This window comes from Taeniopygia guttata, chromosome 8, assembly GCF_048771995.1.
Source record: "Taeniopygia guttata chromosome 8, bTaeGut7.mat, whole genome shotgun sequence".
Classification (NCBI taxonomy): Eukaryota; Metazoa; Chordata; class Aves; order Passeriformes; family Estrildidae; genus Taeniopygia; species Taeniopygia guttata.
In genome coordinates, this window is record NC_133033.1 from 27,491,496 (window position 1) to 27,514,448 (window position 22,953).

Below are 22,953 nucleotides of genomic sequence, written 5' to 3' on the forward strand. Positions count from 1 at the left end.
CTAGACGCCAGACCAGACCCAACAGGGTCACCCACCTCCTCTTGTGCATAAATGGTATTGCTAGAAGCTGATATACGGTAAGGTGGTAATAACCGCTTCTGAGTTAAAGTACCCTTGTCAAAGTTTAAGTACTTTGTAACTGTTTAATAAGTGCCCTTTAGAGGGTCACCCAACCCACCTCCTCCTGTGCCTAGACAGATATTAAGGAACCAAAAGACTTAAAGGTAACTTTAAAGAAGACTTGCTAAAAGCTGATATACAAAATTAAGAGAATTACCCAAAGAAGCTAACCCTCAAAAGCCAGAGACTGTAAGTTGATGCGGGCTTAAGCCCGATCAAAGAATTAGAGGAGGGATTTGTTATGAACAAAACAGCCTGGCTGGGCAACTTGGCTTGGGCTAAGTACTGACATAGAAATGTTAATTAGCTAATTGTTCCTGGGAATCACCTACCTCCCCCCACCCTCACTACCATTCTAGGACTGGGATGCAAAATAATCCAGTGGAATCATGGGAGGGGGTTTTGGGGATGAAAAACACCCCTAAATGGAAAAGATGGGCACAGTGGAGGGGGCTGGATGGGTGTGCTGGTTGGGGAAAAGGGAACCCCATCCCTAGTCTGTGTTTGACCTGTCACCATAACCTACAGAGGACGAGACTGGACTGGGCTGTGGGAAGCAGGAGCAAAGCAGTGAGACACTTCCTGGTGCTGCCAGGGGGGAAGGAGAGGGACAGCTGCTGCTGGGCTTCGGCAGCAGGCTCTGCACATCCCCTCACCCTGTGGCCACCAGTGTGCCGGGAGGAAAGGAGAGAGGACGGTCTGCTGGGACTTCAGATACGGACTGCACACCTCTTCACCTCCAGCTACCAGCGTGCCACGGAGACTCCAGGGACAGACTCTGCACGCCTGCTCACCTTTCGGCTACGGGAGAAGCTACAACAGCGGGGACGAGCTCCTCGTTGAGCCCCCTGCTGAGCTGAGTTTTTAATAAAGAGCTGACTATTAATAAAGGCATAGACCCTGTTCATTTCAGGAGTGACCTGATAAACGCCTCATATGAAACCGATGTACCGCAATAACCACACCCTTTGTTTTGGTTCCGTGCTCTTACGAGCTCTAAACGCCGCACGGGCGGCGCGGGCCGCCCCCGGGAGCGGTTCCGGGGCAGCCCCGGCGGGCGGGGCGGGGGCGGTTCCGGGCCGGTGTCCGCCGGCACTGCCGCTCCCTCGGGGTCGCTCGGAGCCGGTGTCCGCCGGCACTGCCGCTCCCTCGGGGCCGCTCGGAGCCGGTGTCCGATGGCACCGCCGCTCCCTCGGGGTCGCTCGGAGCCGGTGTCCGCCGGTGTCCGCCGCTCCCTCGGGGCCGCTCGGAGCCGGTGTCCGCCGCTCCCTCGGGGCCGCTCGGAGCCGGTGTCCGCCGGCACCGCCGCTCCCTCGGCGGGCGGGCAGGACCCGATGGCGCTGCGGCCGGAGCCGGAGCACTCGCTGTCGCTGTCGCTGCCGGAGCTGGGCTCGGCCGGGCCGAGCGGCAGCAGTGGGAGCGGCAGGCGGACGCGGCCCCGTGCCCGCGGTGTCGGTGTGCGCCGGGGCGGCACCTCCAGCCGGGGGTCCGAGGACGAGGGGAGCGGCCGCATCCCGCTGCTCGGTGAGTGCCGGCCCCGCCGCCCCGGCGCGTCCCCGCCGGCCCCGCCCCCATCCCTCCTTCCCTCCTCCCTCCTCCCTCCAGCCGCGGGCCCGGGCCGGGAGCGCTCCGAGCCGCCCGGCAGGTGCGGGTGGGGAGGGCCGGTCCTGGCCGGGCACAGCGCCGGGCACAGAGCCGGGGCTTCGCGGGGAAGGCGCTGAGGACAAGCCCGGCCAAGGGCTCGGAGTGCTCGTATGCCCCCAGAGCCCCTGGAACTCTGATGTGGGGTGCTCTGTACAAGCGCTTGTGGCCTAAGGCAGAGGGATTCCTCACAGGGACACGGAGCCATTGGAATGGGAATGGCCTCAGGATGAAGGAAGGCAGGGTTAGATGAGTATCAGAGGAAGTTTTTCCCGGTGAGGGTGGGCAGGCCCCTGTGGCTGCCCCTGGATCCCTGGCAGTGTCCCAGGCGGGGCTGGACCCTGGGGCTTGGAGCAGCCTGGGATACTGGGAGGTGTCCCTGCCCACGGCAGGGGGTGGAATGGGATGAGCTTTAATGTCCCGACCACAACTTAGTGATTCTGATGGTCTTCCTGAGGTCAGTCAGCCTGAGGAGCTGTTCCAAATTCCGGCTAAAAGATGAAAGCTCATAATTTACACTGTGTAAAGCAAGAATGAATGCTTTAAAAAATTCTAACGCGTGATTTTTTATTTTTTTTTTAAGAAAAGGGATGGGGAGAGGTGCTTTTATATATTTTCTTCAGAATAAATGTTATTTCTTACTTACAAGCATGGTAGAAAGCTTATTCTGCTCTGACTGCTCAAGGACACTTGGCAGCATCTACAGGTGCACCTCAAGGAACTTCAACTACAAGAGAGATTTGTTCTGTTTCAGTATTGACTCCACTGACAGGTAAATACAGAATGTTTGTGGGTCAGCCTGCCAACTCCACTCACCAGGCATCATACTGAGGGTGCTCCTGTCATATCTCTGGGAAGTCTCGAGGCAGCTTTTCCTGTTGCTCTGTCCCAGAGTGCTTTTCTGCATTGCTGCTGTTGGCATCAGAGTGCTCAGTTGTGAGGAACATCACCTGTGTAAGGCAAATCCTAGAAAAAAACCCCAAAACAGCCAAGTCTGCCTTTTGTATGAGAAATTGCATTCCAACCAAGAAAATATCACCAGGTCCAGGGCACGGGAAGGTTCCTTCTCATTTGATCAGAGGAGTGCCCAAACCAAGCCCCAAACAGGCCTGTCTGGACCCCTTAGGGGTCGGCATTATCAGCAGGAAGTGTGGCCAGAGGGGCTCAGGGTCCGATCTGCACTGCTCTGTCCTTGCTAAGGTGGTGTTATGGTTTGACACTGGCACAATGTCAATGCTTTCGTGAAAATGGACTTTTTTTAACTGAATGCTGTGAGATGTGATTAGGAACAGAGCAGAGCAGGCTTGAGCTTAAAAACAAAGGAGAAAACTTTATTATTCTACAACTATAATAAAAGGAATGCACAGAATTCAGGATTAAACCCTTTTAAACATTCCTCTTTCTTCCACTCAATTTGTACTAAAACACAGTGAGACACAACTTGGATTCTTGATCAAGTTGCTATTCTTTAGATAATTAATTTTTAGTTTATCAAGGGAGAGGGGAGTTTCTCTTGTATTATAGATCTCTAGGAAACACAATTGTAACTTTTTGTGTTTCTATGTCACAAATGGTACTATCTGGAGAAACTTTGCTATTGTGACACTTTCCCTTCCATGTCACAGTGCTCTCACCACTGTGCATGGACTGAAACTGCTTATAGGGTTTCTTTTTAAGGATGCTTTGCTAAGGACTAAAACAATAGCAGTTATTTATTTTTGGGATAACAGTCCCACCCATTTTTTCCTCCCCTGGGGCCGAGGGTCTCGAGAACAGAGATTTTTTTTTTTTAAGCTAGAGGGTACTACTATACCCTCTTTAACTTTTTTTCTTTCTTAACTTTACTCTTGTATTTTTTTTTTAGCTTAAGTCATTGTATCCTCTTAAAAATGCAGTCTGTGTGTTGTAGGAGAAAATTGGTTTAGTCTATGGCTATACAAGAAAAGTCTAGCTAAGGCTACTCTATTATTTCTTTCTACTTAGGATTCTTCCCTCATTTTCTTCTGACATTTCAGGTCTTGGGCTGTCTTTTAGATTAAGCAGGAGTAAGGTTTTGTAAAGTTTTCTTTCTTCAGGAAAGGGTTAAAAGCCTAAGCTCCCAGGACGGTTGAGATCTTAGAGTAGGCTGCTGAACTCTTATGGCTGGGCACTTGCTTTTCTCTTACTTTTGTTTTCTTTGCAGTGTACTGCTGGCACATGATATTAAATTTTTAGGTGGAACGGGCTCTTTCTTTCTCTCTCTCTCTCTCTCTCTCTGTGGGGTTTGCTTGGGACATTTTAGTGGTTTTTTACCTTTCTGTCTTGTTGGGGGCTGGTTTGGTTTCATTCCCCTCACCCCTCTTTCTTTTTCTGGGGCTCTGGTCTGCTTCAGTTACAGGTGGCATGGCTTCCCCTCTGTACTCGTGGTGGACTGGAACAGAAGAGAGAGTTCTCTTGGGAGTTCTTTGCTGTTAACCCCCTGTTGTTGCAGCATTTTTGAGAGAAAGAGGACATGAATTATGAAATTTGAGCTACTCCAGTCTAGGCCTCAGATTTGGGCCTTGTGGGCCTTCAAGCCTCTGACGCAGTTAGAAATTCAGAGCTTGTGGCGCAGATAGAAAATGTCTTAAGGTGTGATGGGGACCACTAGGTTGTTTGGGTGTGAATTAGTATAGGTTTTATAATGTAAGGTGTAGGCCGTTTTAAGGAAAAGGTAAACAATGTTAGCCTACCAATCAGAGTGTCTTTGTTTTGTAAACTATGTGGAAGCTTATATAAACTACCACCTTATCTTGAATAGAGGGAGAACGCTTGATTAACCGCATTGGTTTGAACCTGTGCTTGTCTTGTCCAGCTTTCCGTTTTTCTGAGATTCCCTGGCTTTACCCTGTGTTCTCAGAGGTGTGTCTAATGCTTTTAGTGGTCACTTTAAGTGTTAATATCTAAACTTGATGACTGATTGGTTTGACTCCAACTTTTTGAGAAAACTCACTTCTATGTCACATTATAATAGGTGGGCAACGGCAAATCTGACAGCTGAGTATGTGCTTGACACTCTCACTCAGCCCTCTTAAAATCTGTCAAGAAAATGAAAGTGTGCTTGGGTGTAGTCAGTTTATAGCACTGAAAAGTGGTCTTAAGGTATTCTTCAATAACTATATAGTGAATCAAGGCTTTATGCAAGTATTGTTCTAATGGACAGTGTTCACCTGAACTAGTTTTAATGCCTCTGTTTTTTCTGAAGTTCACATTTATTTTGCTGGATTGCTGTGGATGTTCACCCTCGTGCTCTGGACAGTGCCTTTGGGTTTTTTTCTCAATTCTACAGCTATGATACCTTCTTTTTTGGCAGTAAAATGGCATGGCAGTAAAATTCTCTACAGCACTAACCTGGCTGCAGAATGGCACATTTCTTGGAGAGTAACTCTGCTTCTCCCAGCCAGCGCTGCACTGTTCCTGGTGTCTGTGCAATTTTTCACTGCATCTTGCAGCCCCAGAATCCATGGCTGCCTCTCAGGGTTCTGGAGTAGTGCTGTGTCTGAGTTTTTGGCTTCAGAGTGAGAAGTGCATGATCTAAACTGTGGCATCTCAACTATATTCTAGGAACCCCAGTGTGAGAACCCCAGGATTGATTCGGGGCTCTCGTGTGGTGGTAAAGTCTCTCCTCCAACCCGTGCTTCCAAAGAAAAACTCCACAGCCTCTTGTTGTTCGGTCTCAAGGTAGTTTATTGCTAGCTATCTAAAAGATTGTCCTCGCCCGCTGCGGCTGCTTTGGTGTGCGGCCCAGGCAGAGGCACACACTCTCCTGACACCCTCACTGTTCGGTGTCTCCGTCGTCTCTCTCCCCGCCCAAAGCTGCTACTATCTTTTATATGATATATTACGTGTTATATGTTTATAGATTTTCCCCAATACCTACTGTCTATGTTACAATGTGCTTTTCTACTCTAAACCAATCTGTGAATGCCAACATCACCAAGAACATGGAGGTAAGGAAGAAGAAGGAGGAAGAACAGGATCAGGCCCACTTTCCTCCATCTTAGAACTCCTGACCCCCCTGTACAAAGTAACACCCCCCTGTACAGGTATTAAAACCCCCCTGTACAATACTAAAAAATTTTACCCTCTAATTTGTGACTACTTTTACTATACCATCTAACCCTCTGTGACCGCTTGTTCCACCCTCAAAGTTGGTAATTCATTCCATGGTTCAAACTCAAAATTACAGCTGTTTTCAGCTGCTTACCAGGGTCTAAAATGCTTCTGACCAAGGTGTCCTAGTTTAGGGCAAATTTGGGGAAAACCCAGGAAATAAACCCCCACGGCCCCTCTCCACCCACCTGGTTCAGGGAAAAATTCCCTCTGAGAGAGAAGTGGAAAAGAACCTGTTTATTCAACAACAAAGCACTCCCCAGCACCAAAACAATTAACAACACAAGATGACAACAAAACTCTTTCACCCCTCTGAAGAGCTGAACAAATCCAGAAGGTCTTTCCTGGGAGTGGTCGCCTGGGTCTGGACGCTGGGGTTGGCTGCTGCAGATCTCCAAATGCAGGCTCCTGGTGTTCCTTGGTGTTTCCCAGATCCCAGTCCAGAGCAGGTTGAATGATATTCAGAAAGAGGAAAGGGAAAAAAAAAAAACAACAGTCCAGGGAAAGAATTGGACTGCTTAACCTAACTAGGAAGCAAAGCAAGAAAGCAAGAAAGCAGGCAAAGCAAGCAAGCCAAGCAAGCAAGCAAGCAAAGCAAGCAAGCCAAGCAAGCAAGCAAAGCAAAGCCAGCCAGCCAGCCCTAGCCTTTTCTAGCTTTCCAGCAGACATGGGGGGAGGTGAACCAGATGATAACACAGCAAAACAAACCTTCACTTTCAGAGTCAGTTCTGAAAGCACAGAACATAATATCAAACGTAAACAGAACACACGATTGGAGATACAAACACCATAACAGTCACCCTAGGACATTCCACCCCTTATCTCCATATCTTCAACATCATGTAAAAACTCCATCAAGTTAAAACTTGTATCTTTCACTTACTCATACCTTCTTTCTCATGTCTGTGTGTTTTCATGCACAGACATTGACAGTAACATCCAGCAAACAGTGATATTTGCACAATAGTTTCACCCCACAATCAGATCTCCCTGAGGTACACATCGTGTTGTTCCATCTCTCTGCATTATCCACCATGTACAACCTGGTCCCTGAGCAAAGACAATCCCACGAATGGGTTTGTCTGTACTCGAGGCAGGATTGATCCACACTGATTTCCCTAACAAACCTCTGACATGTGCCACTGGGACTTTATCTCCGTCTACTATATTCAGGGGCTCAGACTGGGCAGGACCTGCTCGATTGGTGGAACCTCGGCTGTTAACTAACCAGGTGGCCTTTGCTAAATGTTGCTCCCAATTTTTGAAAGATCCCCCACCCAATGCTTTTAAGGTGGTTTTTAACAGTCCATTGTACCTCTCCACTTTGCCTGCAGCTGGTGCATGGTAGGGGATGTGGTACACCCACTCAATGCCATGTTCCCTAGCCCAGGTGTTGATAAGGCTGTTCTTGAAATGAGTCCCATTGTCTGACTCAATCCTCTCAGGGGTACCATGCCTCCAAAGGACCTGCTTTTCAAGGCCCAGGATGGTGTTACGGGCTGTAGCATGAGACACAGGGTAGGTTTCCAACCATCCAGTGGTGGCTTCTACCATTGTGAGCACGTAGCGCTTGCCTTGGCGTGTCTGGGGCAGTGTGATGTAGTCAATCTGCCAGGCCTCCCCATACTTGTACTTGGACCACCGCCCACCATACCACAGGGGCTTCACCCGCTTGGCCTGTTTGATGGTAGCGCATGTCTCACAGTCATGGATAACCTGAGAAATACTGTCCATGGTTAGATCCACCCCTCGGTCTCGTGCCCACTTATAAGTGGCATCTCTACCCTGATGGCCTGAGGCATCATGGGCCCATCGTGCTAGGAACAACTCTCCCTTGTGTTCCCAGTCGAGGTCTATCTTTGATACCCCTATCTTTGCAGCCTGATCTACCTGCTGATTGTTTTGCTGCTCTTCATTAGCTCTGCTTCTGGGGACATGGGCATCTACATGGCGAACCTTCACAGGTAGCTTCTCTACCCGGGTAGCGATATCTTTCCACTCTTCAGCAGCCCAAATTGGTTTTCCTCTACGCTGCCAGTTAGCTTCTTTCCACCTCTCTAGCCACCCCCACAGAGCATTGGCTACCATCCATGAATCAGTGTAGAGGTAGAGCTTTGGCCACTTCTCCCTTTCTGCAATGTCTAGGGCCAGTTGAACGGCTTTGAGTTCAGCAAACTGGCTTGATCCACCTTCTCCTTCAGTGGCCTCTGCAACCCGTCGTGTGGGACTCCATACAGCTGCTTTCCACTTCCGATTCATCCCTACGATGCGACAGGAACCATCAGTGAAGAGAGCATAGCGTGTTTCCTCTGCTGGCAGTTGGTTATATGGTGGAGCTTCTTCAGCCCGTGTCACTGGTTCTTCTTCTTCATCTGCGACACCAAAACTTTCACCCTCGGGCCAATTTGTAATTACTTCCAAAATCCCAGGGCGATTCAGCTTACCAATATGGGCACGCTGCGTGATGAGAGCAATCCACTTGCTCCATGTAGCACTGGTGGCATGGTGGGTGGAGGGAAACTTTCCTCTGAACATCCACCCCAGCACTGGTAGTCGGGGTGCCAGGAGGAGTTGTGCTTCTGTGCCAATCACCTCTGAGGCGGCCTGGACTCCCTCGTAGGCGGCCAAGATTTCCTTCTCTGTTGGGGTGTAGTTAGCTTCAGACCCTCTGTAGCTCCGACTCCAAAATCCCAGTGGTCGGCCCCGAGTCTCATCAGGCACCTTCTGCCAAAGGCTCCAGGACAGACCATGGTTCCCGGCTGCAGAGTAGAGCACGTTCTTCACATCTGGTCCTGTCCTGACTGGGCCAAGAGCTACTGCATGAGCAATTTCCTGCTTTATCTGGGTGAAAGCTTGCTGCTGCTCAGGGCCCCAGCAGAAATCATTCTTCTTGCGGGTGACCAGGTAGAGGGGACTCACGATCTGACTGTACTCAGGAATGTGCATTCTCCAAAAACCAATGGCGCCTAAGAAAGCTTGTGTCTCTTTCTTGTTGGTTGGTGGGGACATGGCTGTGATCTTGTTGATGACATCTGTAGGAATCTGACGCCGTCCATCTTGCCACTTCACTCCCAAGAACTGGATCTCTCGAGCAGGTCCCTTCACTTTACTCTTCTTGATGGCAAAACCAGCTTCCAGGAGGATTCGGATGATTTTCTCTCCTTTCTCAAACACTTCTGCTGCTGTGTTCCCCCACACAATGATATCATCAATATATTGTAGATGTTCTGGAGCCTCACCCTTTTCTACTGCAGTCTGGATCAGTCCATGGCAGATGGTAGGACTGTGCTTCCACCCCTGGGGCAGTCGGTTCCAGGTATATTGCACTCCCCTCCATGTAAAGGCAAACTGAGGCCTGCATTCTGCTGCCAGAGGAATGGAGAAAAATGCATTGGCAATATCAATAGTGGCGTACCACTTCGCTGCCTTGGACTCCAGCTCGTACTGGAGTTCCAGCATGTCTGGCACAGCAGCGCTCAGTGGTGGAGTCACTTCATTCAATGCACGGTAGTCCACAGTCAATCTCCATTCTCCTTCAGATTTACGCACAGGCCAAATGGGGCTGTTGAAGGGTGAGTGGGTTTTGCTGACCACCCCTTGGCTCTCCAGCTCTCGGATCATCTTATGGATGGGAACCACAGCATCTCGAGTTGTTCTGTACTGTCAACGATGCACTGTTGAAGTGGCAACTGGTACCTTTTGTTCTTCTCCCTTCAAAAGTCCTACTGTAGTTGGATTCTCAGACAGTCCAGGCAAGGTGTTCAGTTGCTGGATGCCCTCTGTCGCTACAGCTGCTATCCCAAATGCCCACCTGAGTCCCTTTGGGTCTTTAAAATATCCCCTTCGAAGGTAATCTATGCTCAAAATACATGGGGCCTCTGGGCCAGTCACAATAGGGTGTTTCTTCCACTCATTTCCTGTCAGACTTACATCAGCTTCCACCACAGTAAAGTCCTGAGATCCACCTGTCACACCGGCGATAGAGACAGATTCTGCCCCTACGTGTCTTGATGGAATTAATGTGCATTGTGCACCAGTATCAACCAAAGCCTTATATCTTTGTGGGTCCGATGTGCCAGGCCAGCGAATCCACACAGTCCAGAAAACACGGTTTTCCCTCGCCTCTACCTGGCTAGAGGCAGGGCCCCTCTAAGCCTGGTTATCCTTCTTGCCTTGGGCGTATGTCTTAGAAGTTCCTTCAAGGGGATCAGACATGTCATCATCATCATCATGCCTGGCAGTTTGGCTACGGGCAACTGGAGCTGCTCTCCTTTTGGTGGCACTTCCTCTCTGAATCTTACCTTCCTTCAATTCACGCACCCGTTGTGCCAGAGCACCAGTAGGTTTTCCGTCCCATTTCCTCATGTTTTCTCCGCAATCGCGCAGGAAGAACCACAGCTCAGTTCGTGGGGTGTACCTTCTCTCACCATCTGAGGAACGTCTACGTTGGATACCAGAACCTCTGATCTGTACTGCTGAGATTTGGAGAAGGTCCTCCTTTATCTCCTCCCTGAGTCTCTTATGATTCTCCTCTATCTTATCTTCTAATTTCTGCAGACGTGTTTCCACTGCTGCAATTCTGGCATGGGTTGGGCCATGTACAGCATCTGCATATGCTCGGAGTTTCCTTGCCATTTCGAGCACGGTCTCATCCCTCTCATCTTGCTTCATTATTGCTAAGGCAGAAGCGTAGTCATGTGGCCCAAGCCGTACAAGTTTTCGCCACATCACAGATGTACATGGTACCAAGTCTGGATTCCTAGTTGTTATTTCATCTGAGAAGATAATCTCTGCCACTGCCATTTCTCTCAGACGTTGGATCCCTTGTTCTATAGTCTTCCACTGGGTTTGCTGCATATAAAGATCATCTGCACACAGGTATCTTTGTGCTACACTTTCCAGAACCCGTGCCCAGAGGCTGTGAGGGTTAGCCCCCCTCATCATTCCTTGGTCAATGACAGGATCATGTGACAGGGATCCCAAATGCCTTGCCTCAGTACCATCCAGAATTGTAGCCTCGCCTGCAGCATCCCAAAGACGGACCAACCAACTAATTACAGACTCATCAGGTCGTCGGGTATAATCCTTCCTCAGGCCACGAAGGTCCTTTAGGGAAAAGGACTCAGTATTGGCCTCTGATCTTGTACCAATTGCTTTGACTTCTGATTTTATGTCAGCAGGCATTGAGGGTCCCTCTCCTGCATTATCATCATCATCGTCATCATCCACTGGTCGATTGGTCTTTTCTGTGCGCTTCCCACTTCTTGTGCTAGTAGCAACAGCCATAGGTTGAGGCTTGGCTGCTGAGTCTGGTTTAGCTGCTAGCCTAGGCTCACTGTCTGGTTTAGCTGCTGGCTTTGAGCCGGGGGTGTTTGCTGCAGCCTGAGTGACTGGTATAGCTGCTGATTTATCTCCCTGCCCCCCTTCCTCTGTCTGCTGCCCTACAGTATCTAGCAGGGTGCGATAAGCATATGCCAGGGCCCAGCTCACTGCAATGATTTTTTTCTCCTTAGAGTTATCATGGCACTTCTCTTTCAAGTACTTCGCCACCTCAGCCGGATTCTGAATTTGTTCACTAGGAAAGTCCCAGGCTATAGGGTCAGAAAATTCCTTTAAAATTTGGCCCATCTCCTCCCATTTCCCACACCACTCAGGATTTCTCACACCTGGGTCTACTCCTGGGTCAGAGGTCTCATCAGCCCCTCTAGAAATCTCAGCCCTCATTCTAGAGAGACTGCAGACTGTATAGAGAAAGCTTACTAGATTAAACACCAGGAAGATGGTCTCCTTAACAGTCAGGGGAAACTGAACATTCTCTAATAGGGAGGTAACACATTCAGAGGAGAAGAAGGAAAGCAAAGGCTGAAAAGCCTCATCCCCTAATTCCCCTCTAACAAACTGGCTGTACAACCATAACCATGAACCATACATTCCAGGAACAGACCTCAGCACCTTTATAAACCCTCTGGAAGCTATTACACCCAAGCACAGCACAATGGATATTCTGGTCAGTGCCCTTCTACTGCAAAACCTACGTATTAGGGACAATACCGGAGCTATTCCTGGATAAAAAAATAAACCTAGGGACCACAGGGGGATTAAGATCTCAAAAACCCCTAGGGACCAGAGACACATGCAGGCCTTCACCCCAAGAGACAATATTAATTCAAACAACATAACCAGTAACTGCTCCATACCCACACAAAATAATTGGAACAAAAATATGATTACAACAGGGTTTTTTCCACTCTCTCGAGCCCCGAGTTGGGCGCCAAAATATTTGTCCTAGTTTAGGGCAAATTTGGGGAAAACCCAGGAAATAAACCCCCACGGCCCCTCTCCACCCACCTGGTTCAGGGAAAAATTCCCTCTGAGAGAGAAGTGGAAAAGAACCTGTTTATTCAACAACAAAGCACTCCCCAGCACCAAAACAATTAACAACACAAGATGACAACAAAACTCTTTCACCCCTCTGAAGAGCTGAACAAATCCAGAAGGTCTTTCCTGGGAGTGGTCGCCTGGGTCTGGACGCTGGGGTTGGCTGCTGCAGATCTCCAAATGCAGGCTCCTGGTGTTCCTTGGTGTTTCCCAGATCCCAGTCCAGAGCAGGTTGAATGATATTCAGAAAGAGGAAAGGGAAAAAAAAAAAACAACAGTCCAGGGAAAGAATTGGACTGCTTAACCTAACTAGGAAGCAAAGCAAGAAAGCAAGAAAGCAGGCAAAGCAAGCAAGCCAAGCAAGCAAGCAAGCAAAGCAAGCAAGCCAAGCAAGCAAGCAAAGCAAAGCCAGCCAGCCAGCCCTAGCCTTTTCTAGCTTTCCAGCAGACATGGGGGGAGGTGAACCAGATGATAACACAGCAAAACAAACCTTCACTTTCAGAGTCAGTTCTGAAAGCACAGAACATAATATCAAACGTAAACAGAACACACGATTGGAGATACAAACACCATAACAGTCACCCTAGGACACAAGGCCTGGAACCTCTAAAAATGTCTGAGGGACATCTTGGGTTCCGACACCCCAGGAAGGCAAGCTGTTATTCATGAGGAACTGCTTACTCTTGAAAGTCGAGCTGTCTTGCAGGAGGAGCTGGAAGGCGTGAGATTTAACCTCATATCATTCTTTGTCTAAATCACCTCTGTGAAACCTTAATATTCTTCACTAGTTTCTTCAGAACAGCTTATTTCACCCAGAGTAATTCAGTGCATTGTAGCATGGCATTGGTATCTTGTGTTATGCAAGATTTTCAGTAACTTTTCCTTCAATTTTCATGGTAATTAGCATTTTCTGTTTATCAAGCACGGCATTAGGTTCCTATTTATGTCTCAGTAATTTTGTATGTTGTTTCTAGTTAGTTCTGATTCACTTCTACAGATTTTCACTTAACTTTTAGTCATGTTTCTTCTTGCCTTTCGTGCAAATGGACCCAATGTTTTTGCTGTGGCTTTGTATTGAAATCTAACATCATAAATCAAGTTGATGTTTTGCTCTACTAAAATCTTGTGACTGCAGGTAGGAAGAGCTGGGAGCAAATAGTGTAAGGAAGTTGACTGTGGAGACTGAAGGTTGTCCAGCTAAAGCTGAGTGTGTGGCTCTGACACCGAGGCTGGAAAACTGTTCACTGTGTGGATGTTAGAGTTGGGTGAGCTTTCAAAGTATGACAGCAGCAGGGAAAGAATCAAATGAAAAGAATCGGTGGTGTGAGATGAGATTTGAGCCCTTTCTGACATCCACATGTGCTCTTTGTGTTGTCAAATCCTGTGTGTAAGCCAGAACCTATTCCTGGCTGTTTTGCAGGTGGATGTGATATTCAAAGCTCTGGAGCCAAGGCTGAGCACCATCGAGTGGTTGTGGCTGCTCTGCACTGGTGAGTGTGACAGGAAATACACGCTGAGCTGCAGGAGAAGGGCGAACAGGAGCCTTGGCCCTGCCATCCTCTGGGGTCTCTGGAAACATTGCAAGGACTGGGAAAGAGCAGAGAGCCATGGGAACAGTGCTGACCGAGGCTGTGTCCCAGCCAAGGAGTTCCTCTGGTGTCCCTTAAGAGGATACCCCAGGGCTGTTTTTCTTAATAAAGACTTCTGATCAGTGTTGTCTTTATGAAAGACAACCAGGAGCCTGGTTCAGATAAGGCAGCACGGCGGCCTGGTCTCGTCCAAGCCACTCGGGCTAATCAACACACGCGGATACCAATATGGCAGACGGTTGAAAAGCGTTTATTATCCTATTTCGTGGGTTTATATAGGTTTAGGAGTCTTTGCTACGTCAGAGGGGGGTTTGGGGTCTCGGAGGATAGTGGGTAGTGGAATTTTACCAGGACAGGTGTGGCTACATTCTTTTCTGACTCCTGGGGTTAGCAGATAAGCAGGGGAGAGAGAGGGGGGAAGGGGTCTGTCTTTCCGTGACATCCCGGTAATCTTCCGCTCGCCTGTCCCTATCTTACCACATCTCCCCCCTCCTTATCACATACAAAATGAGGTAGTTGTAGATAGAGGCATTGGAGTGAGGTACAGATTTGTAACTTGTTAAGGAAAGGGTGGTTTAGTAGATCAGGGTAGATTTTCTAAGGCAGGTGCTGAAGGCTTTAAAAGGTCTAGTCTTTGCTTATTTTGTAAAACTACTTCTGAAAGCAAAGAGATTGATTTCTCTAGATAGGAGATGGATTTCTCGATCTTCTGCAGGTCTTTGTCGATGGTCATTTGCAGCTGGGAGAGTCCGTGCTGCTGGGTTGAGATGGCTGAGACGCCCGTGGGGTGCCAGCTGCTCCCAGGCCGAGCAGCATTGCGATAGTTATACCTGTGATGATTTCTCTTTTGTGGAGTCTGTTAGGTTTTTCGAGAAGATGGTATATTTTTTCGTCTGAGTGATGCAGGACTTTAGAAACAATTAGAACTTGAACACAGAAATTGATAGAGTTATTAAACTTGGCAAGGAACATATAAGGATTCACCCTGGGTTTTTGGCAAACTTACATTTTAAATGTGGATGGGACTATTTATTTATTGGTCTTCTGTGGGGAGTGTTTCACTTGCACTGGTGGGGGATATTGGCTGTGGAGTAACTGAAGGGGGTATTTAAAGCATTGCTTTCGTAGAAAAGGGGGTTTAATATCATAGCAAAACTAATAGGGGTTAGTTAGGTTTGATTTGGTTTTATTTAGAGTTAGTACGGTAGCTTCTAAACAGGCTGGCTATGTGAAACACGAAGGATGGGGTATTTATTATGGTGACTTTTTTGAGCACTTTGTTACTTGTTGCACGACTCACTTAAATAGCTGATGAGGGTAGTGGCCTGGGCTAGTTTGTTTCTTTGGCTACAAGCTTGTAACAGTAAAATTGCATGAAGAAAGACACTGTGCATGTTTGGATCTTACCACCGTGGGATTTTCAGGTGTTGTCTGGCAGTTTGGTGGTCTGTTATCTCTTTCTGGAGCAGGGGTGTGTGTGTCACTGGGATGGTTCACAAGCGTGCCCTGCAAACAGAACTCATAGCTTCTCATTAGTTTTGTTTTGAGGGTCAAGTTCGGTTGTTAGCAGTGGTGTGCAGCAGTGGCTCTCATGGTCTCACCACATGGGGGTTCTGACTGCCACAGAGGCAGCACGTCCCCTACATCCCCGGGGGCTTTCTGCCCACTTTCATAGCCAGGGCTACCCCGGGGTCCCGTATCGGGGGCGTCTCTTGCTGACCCTGTGGCACGCGCGCCGCTTGCGGTGGGAGGGGGCTGGGTTCGCCCGCGCGCTCCCCCCCCGCCCGCGCGCTCCCCCCCCGCCCGCGCGCTCCCCCCCCGCCCGCGCGCTCCCCCCCCGCCCGCGCGCTCTTTGTGTGTCCGGGGGTTGGGACCTGTATTCTTTGGCGAGATGCTCTTTTCTGTCGCAGCTCTAAGGGGTATTGTGACCGCTTTTCGGTGCGGCTTAGAACTCTATTCGGTTTTGTTTTAAGCTGTGCTGGTTCTGTATCTTTTGTTTTGGGGTTTCGGCTGGCCCCTGCCGGCTCTGTGGGGCCGGTAGAGCTGTTGCTAGGCTCCGCGCCGGAAATGAAATGCCAGCGCACTTCCGGGGCCCCGCGCCGTTTTGTTCGGCCCCGGGCTCGCTCCTTCCCGCGGGGGTGGCGCCGCTCCCGCCCCCCCGGCTCGCCGCGCCCCCTGCGGGGGGTGGTTTCTCCCTTATATGGTGGCGGCGCCAGGCGCGGCCGCTGATTGGCTCTGTGTCCCGAGCCGCTCTCCGCCCCTTTCTCCCGCGCGCGCGCGCCCCTGAAGTCGCGCGGTGTTCGAGTTTTCGCGCCGGGACCGCCCGGGCTCCGCCCCCCTCCGCGGCATTCGGCGCCATTTTCAAAACGACCGCGTGGCCGCGCGGCCGGGGATTCTCCCCGAGCCGCGGCCCCTGCGACTCCGGTCTCTCCCGCTGGCTCTCGCCAAGAGCGTCCCGCGCGCGGCTGCGCCTTTGACCGCGGATCTCTGACCGGCGGCGGGACGGATTGGGAAGCGGCGGCTTCTCGGGGTTTTTCTGCGGCGGGGTTTTCGCGGGGGTTTTTCGCGGTGGGGGTGTCCCGGGGGTTTTCTGCGGCGGGGGCGTCCCGGGGGGCTTGTGCGGCGGGGTTCGGCGCTGCTCCGCTTGGCGCGCCGGCGGGGAAGCGGCGCGGAGCCGCGGGCGGGCTTGGGTTCCGGCGGGAGCGGAGTCGCGCTGCTCGGAGCGCGCTCCGGCGGGGTCGGGGCCGCGCCGCTTGAAACGCGCCGCTCCGGCGGCAGCGCTGCTTCTGCCGGGCTGGGCTGGGCTCAGCTCTGCGGCGGGGCCGGGCTGCGCTCTGATCCGGGGAAGGGGTTGTCGCGCTGAGCCCTCTCGGGTCTCCGGTCCCGGGTGGACCCTCCTCAGGGACGGTCTGCGCTTTCGCCCCCCCCCCGAGCTCGGGTTTGACTAATAAACACGTGCGCGCTGCATTCTGCGTCTTTTGTTTTTCTATTGCTTTGCGCGGGGTTTCTTTTACTTTGCCCCGTGCCGTAACGCTTTCGCCTGAGGATTTTGCCTCTCCGGCTAGCGTGGCTGTATACTGTTCCCATATCCCCGGATGCATGGCATCCACTGAGCATTCGGCTGCTCCAAGCCCAGGCAGCCTTGCTATAGCAAGATAAAAGTTCCTGAGCTTAAACGCGATATTCCATTGCCTCATACTTACGACCCATGCGATGCTGCCTATGACGCTCGCGGGTCCGGGGATGTCTCCCCTACGCCTGGGTACGGTTCCACCGTCCTGGCCGCTGCTTCTGTCCAGGTGAAACCCGTCAGCCGGGCAAATTTTCTTCTTTTGTCCCGGGTTTCGGCACCAGTATGTTGTCTTTATGAAAGACAACCAGGAGCCTGGTTCAGATAAGGCAGCACGGCGGCCTGGTCTCGTCCAAGCCACTCGGGCTAATCAACACACGCGGATACCAATATGGCAGACGGTTGAAAAGCGTTTATTATCCTATTTCGTGGGTTTATATAGGTTTAGGAGTCTTTGCTACGTCAGAGGGGGGTTTGGGGTCTCGGAGGATAGTGGGTAGTGGAATTTTACCAGGACAGGTGTGGCTACATTCTTTTCTGACTCCTGGGGTTAGCAGATAAGCAGGGGAGAGAGAGGGGGGAAGGGGTCTGTCTTTCCGTGACATCCCGGTAATCTTCCGCTCGCCTGTCCCTATCTTACCACAGATCAGACAATCTGTAGACTTCTGGTTTAATGTAAATATTTATTTAAATTTTTGTCTCTGAAAGCAAAACATTTATCTCCTGACTTCCCTGCTATTCAGTATGTGCTCAACTGGGTGTGCATTTTCCTAAGCTAAGGAAAACCCTCCCTGTGATTCTGTAATTCCCAAAGGAGCAGTATTAAGTAACTTATGTTTTTCTTGTCTCAATAGCTTTAGCTTGACTCGTGCTCAAAGACAGGAATGACTCAAGAACCGTATGTGGTGAATTGTTAGTTTGGTGGGGGTTTTTTGCAAGTTCAGGGCTAAAATGTGATGTAAGAAAAGGCATTTTTTGCAGCATTAGATTTTTGCAGCATTGCAGCTTTTCAAGCTTTCTAAGTAAGTCACCTCATTCCTATTTAAACTCTTGAAATAGGCTTGATATGGGTTTTTTTTTCCATTGTTATGTTAGTTTTTGTTTTGGTTTGATTTGGCTTTCTTTTTTGCCTGGCTTAGGAAACTTTAACAGATCTCACTTTTTTCTTCTCCAGTTGAGTGTAGTGCTATCTTCTTAATTCAAAAAACATTTGCTGTATGGAAAAACCACCTTGCCTTGTGAAGGGACAGGCAGGAGTTTTAATGGCCAGTGCCACAGCCCTGTAGCACACAGATTCCCAGGGAGTGGGGAGCCCTCTGCCAGGCAGATCCACCTGGCCAGGTTCCTGCTGATGCTGCTGCTGTACCCGGCTGATGAGGTTATAACCAGCTTGGCTTTATTGCCAAAATAAAACTTATCTGTTTTCTTATGAATCCCAGCAAATTGGTCCCAAAGGCTTTGTCACTCAGTCACTGCTTCCATTGGTGTGGAGAGGATGGATCCCAGTTCTCACCCCAGGAGTGCCCCTGCATCCTTTTTCCCCACTTTACTGTTCCAGTCATGGGAAACACTTGGGCTTTATTTTTTTCCCCCTGCAGTTCACTGCAGATCCCAAAAAACCCACAGGAGGGAAGATCATTACTTGTGCTTCCACCACCAGGTGAGAGAAGAAATGGCCACATCCCAGGAGCCTGATTTTGGAATATTTTATGGAATTGGCCCAGTAGCTTTTACTTCTGGGGTTCTCATAGTCTGTCCATGGCAGGTCCAGCCCGTGCTTCAACTTAGAGCCCTCAGTCTGCAGGGAAAGGAGTCTTTGGGGAAGTTCTTTGTTGCCTTCAGGGGAGGCAACGGCGACCTGGTTGCAAGGAGCAGCACGGCAGCCCAGCCTAGTCCGGGCTACTCGGGCTAACGACACACGCTAACACCAATGTCGTGGACGGTCGAAAGCCTTTATTATCTTATCTCATGGGTTTAAATAGTTTTGGGGGACTTTGCTACGTCAGGGGGGGTTGGTAGGGTCTCTAGGGTTAGTCAGGAGTGGAAAACTACTGGGTTAGGTGTGGTTACATGTTCTGGGGGTGGTAGATAACGTGTTGCAGGGTGAGGGGGCAAGGGTCTTTCTTTCCGTCACATCCCGGGATCTTCCGTTCGCCTGTCCCTATCTACTACATTCTTACAGTTCTACTTACTGCTTTATCAATGGTGATGATTTTCTGGAAGTAGGCTCTCCATTCGGACCCTTTTTCGTCCCTCTCCCTGCAGACTGTACCTGCTGAAAGGCTGAGGTGAGACCAGGATCTGTAAAATCCCTGACTCTCCGTGTCTTCCTGAGGCTGAAGCCATGTTTGCTGTCAATGATGACATGGTGGAAGATGCTGAACACTGAAAACTTTGGGGTTTTCCCCCTGAACCCCAATACTCTCTGCAGCTGTGCCCTGTCTATCTCTTGAAAGAGTTTCTGGATTTGCAAAGGTTTTTACATTCTGCAATATTTGTCTATAACTTGATTAAAAAGAATCATACTGTATCAATGTGGTGTTAATTACTTTGTTTGAGTTGGTTAATTAAAGCAAATTGTTGATAAGGGGTTTAAGCATCCCTTAGTTGGAGCTGGCAGCTCTTATTTAATTTCTCTTCATTCCTTTAATTTCTTTCAATTATTTCTTAAGCAATTACTGCAATTAGGATATACAGTAAGGACAAGAGCATTTCTGCCCTGCTTGATTGGGAAATCCAAGCCCAATTACTTGGAGAGATTGAGGGGATGGGGAGCTGAGCCTCAAGCTGGGTTTTGACAGTGGGAATCTCGTGAGGAAGGAAGAGAAGAGATCCCACAGAAAGTGGCTGAGGCCAGTTCTGCTGGCTTTGGGTGCTCCTACCCCTGAGAAAATCATCCTGGTTAAAGGGAACTTGAACAAGCCGGGGGCCTGTGCCAGGGGGCTGTGCTGGGACCCCCAAACCCTGTTCAGGGATGCTGGGCAGTGTCGGCTCCAGAGGAACACTGCAGAGGGGCTGTGCTGGAACCCCTCAGCTTCCATCCAGAGATGCTGGGCACTGCTGGGCTTTCGGGGCACTACTGAGAGGCTCCACTGCCAGATCCGGAGAGTTTTCCCGTTATTTTCTGTTGTGCTTAGCACCTGGCAAGTCATTCCAGCCCCACAGGCTGACAATCCTACCGGAGCAGTCACAGAAACCAGTCTGGGAGAGGAAATGAGCTGTTCCATGTTATTTTTTGCAATGCATTTTGAATCTATACCAGAATCTCTTCTCTTCCCTCAGATCCCACACCCTTGAGTTTTGAGTTTTCTCATAAAAATTTCTCGGCCTACACTGGAAAAAAGAAAATTCCCTGGCACGGCAGGGAGCAGCGGGGTTTGAGGGTGCTGGGGCCAGCACGGGGGTCCCCACGCCCCGGCCGGTTTCAATCAGCACCAGGAAATTGCCGGCATCGCCGGCTCGGCCCCGGCGCCCGGCCCGAAGCGGCTCCCGCCGCCCACGGCGGTCCCGGTCCCGATCCCGGTCCTGATCCCAGCCCCAGCGCCGGCCTGCTCCTGCGGCCCGAGAGAGACCCGGACCCGCCCGCCGAGGGAGAGGTGGCACTGCCCGGGACCCCCAGCCGGCACGGTCGGGAGCCGAACCAGAATCCCCGGTCCCATCCCGGCCCCGCCGCGGCGCTGTGGGCTCCGCGCAGGGCCGGCGGCAGCCCTGGCCCGGCCCGGGTGAGCCCCGGCCCGGGTGAGCCCCGGCCCGGGTGAGCCCCGGCCCGGGTGAGCCCCGGCCCGGGTGAGCCCCGGCCCGGGTGAGCCCCGGCCCGGGTGAGCCCCGGCCCGGGTGAGCCCCGGCCCGGGTGAGCCCCGGCCCGGGTGAGCCCCGGCCCGGGTGAGCCGTGAGCGATGGCTCCGCCTTCATTGGGCGGGGCCGGGAGTGATGGCCCCGCCTCTATCCGGGCGGAGCAGGGCTGGCCCAGGGCGGAGCTTCAGGGGCGGGGCCCGGTGCTGGCTCCGGTGCGCGGGGCCGCAGGGCGGCTGCGCGGGGCGGGGCCGAGTGTATTTAATTCCCGGAAATCGCCTCAGCCGCCCTTTGCTCACGCTGAGCGCGTTTTGGCGGGTGGTTTTCTGTCCGGGCTCGCAGGTTCGTCCTTCTCTTCTTTCCCCACCCTCTGCTCCCATTCCCCTTCTTTTTCTGCCTTTCCCCCCTTTTCCTCTCCTCTACAAAGCTGATTCCTTTCGCTCCCCTTTCGGCCTCCCCTCCCGTGCCCCCTTTCTACCCTTCCTTCCTTTCGCTCGTATTCCCCTTATTTCTCTTCCCCCCCTTTCCCTCTCATCTCCTTTCAGCCTCCCCTCCCGTCCCACCCTCTACCTTCCTTCTCTCCAGATTTCTGGTTTTTCTCCCCTAAACCCACCCCTCCTCTTCCCCCAAACGTGACTCCCCCCCCCACTCCTCCCTCTCCTGTCCCTGCCCCGCTACTCCGTTCTATTCCCCCTCTCCCTCCTCTGTCCGCCGTCCCTCTTCCCCCCGCCGGCCTTTCCCTTCCCTTCCCGCTTTCCTCCACAGCCCGACCTCCCTCCCCACCCTTTCCATGCCCTGCTCTCCTTCCTCTCTTCCCGTCCCCTTTTCCTTCTTTCTCCGGCAGCCGCGGGGCTCGGGGTGCCGGAGAATAAAGCCCCGAGGGCCGGAGCCCGGCGCCCCCGCCCTCGCTGGGGTCCCCACACGGGGCCGGAGCCGCTCTGCGGGTCCCCCCATTCCGGTCCAACACCGGGCTCGCCACACCGGGGGTCGGGGCTGGGGGTCGGGAGGGCCCCTCCTCCGGAGGGGGTCCCGGGGTGGGGGGTGTTAGGAAGGGCCCCCTCATTAGGAGGGGGTCCCTGGGGGGTGGGGTCAGGGTGGGCCCCCTCCGGAGGGGGGGTCAGGGGCAGGAGGCCGGGCTGGGGGGGCCGTGCCTCCCCTCCACCCCGCCCCATCCCCGGGACCCCCTCCTCCCGACCGGGGCCCGGGGGTGAGGGAGGGGGCAGGTGGGGTGGGGGGGAAGCAGAGGGGGGCACGTCAGTTTGTGGCATGAACAGACCAAAAAAAACCCATAACACGGACACACGAGCGGCCCTCCCGTCCTGACCCCCGCACCCACCCCCCCGACAGAGACAGCGGCGGCTCTGAGTGACTGACCAGCAGTCCTGGCTCTCTCTCTCTCTCCCCCAGGGCCCTCTCAGTCCGTCCCTTTATCCGAACACCAGCGCTCCTTGTCTGTCTCCGCAGGTGGCAAGCCGAGGCAGAGCAGAGCCCCTCTAGGGGAATTCCCCGGGGCGCGCCAAGGAGGTCTGTTCTACCCCCTGCCCCTGTGAGGACAGAAAATCTCCTGCCTGGCTCGCCATAATGAAACGCGGATGAAAATCAAACCCTACAATTCTAATAAAGATTTGTAGGGAATGGGTATGTTTATTTATAGCGCTGTGGACGCATGTCCATTAAAGGGCAATAAGTCCTGACATGCATCCACAGCACTGTAAACAAACATACCCTTTCCCTACAAATCTTTGTTAAAATTGTAGGGTTCAAGTTTTCATCCACATTTCACTCCCCACGAGCAGGAAAATCCCCATTCCCTGTTTCCTTGTGGCTGCAGCCTGGAACATCCACTCAGAATGATGAACTTTCTGACAGCCCTGCTGAATGACACCAGGACAAGGTTGGTGAGAAATGGAGGAAAATGTGTTTTGATAGGAAATAAAGTTACAAAATTATTTCTTTCTGTCGCATTAATTTTTAGTCCATTGCAGTTCTGTTTTCACAGTGCCACCTTCTCAGCTGATTGTGTTTGTGTCCTCCTTTCTCTCCTGCCTCTCTTTGCCTGCTCTGTTTCTGTCTCAAGTGTCTCCCTTGACCCAGGGCAGCTGCCACCAAAGGCCCTGCCCTGATTTCATTCCCAGTGCAGGAACTACAACAACTATGGGTGAAGTTATGAAGGCTGGCAGTGAAATGTCACTGTAGGGTCCTGCTGCACTTGGCTTTTGGCCCCTTCTTAAG

The 22,953-nt window shown here is 51.5% G+C and overlaps 2 long non-coding RNA genes and 1 other non-coding gene across 3 annotated transcripts in view; 2 read left to right on the top strand and 1 right to left on the bottom strand.

Annotated features, from left to right (window-relative positions):
* LOC140684626 (uncharacterized) overlaps positions 1-20,818 on the bottom strand; it is a 110,945-nt gene extending 90,127 nt beyond the window's left edge. Inside the window, exon 1 of the long non-coding RNA XR_012057164.1 lies at positions 20,070-20,818. This is a non-coding gene — a long non-coding RNA (uncharacterized lncRNA). The remainder of the gene's footprint in view (positions 1-20,069) is intronic.
* Positions 1-22,953, top strand: part of LOC121470381 (uncharacterized) — a 256,297-nt gene that overhangs the window by 220,265 nt on the left and 13,079 nt on the right. The window lies entirely within an intron of this gene.
* LOC100231026 (uncharacterized) lies at positions 20,904-22,670 on the top strand. The gene is made up of 2 exons (XR_012057251.1): positions 20,904-21,063; positions 22,129-22,670. It is a non-coding gene; the product is annotated as an uncharacterized protein (transcript).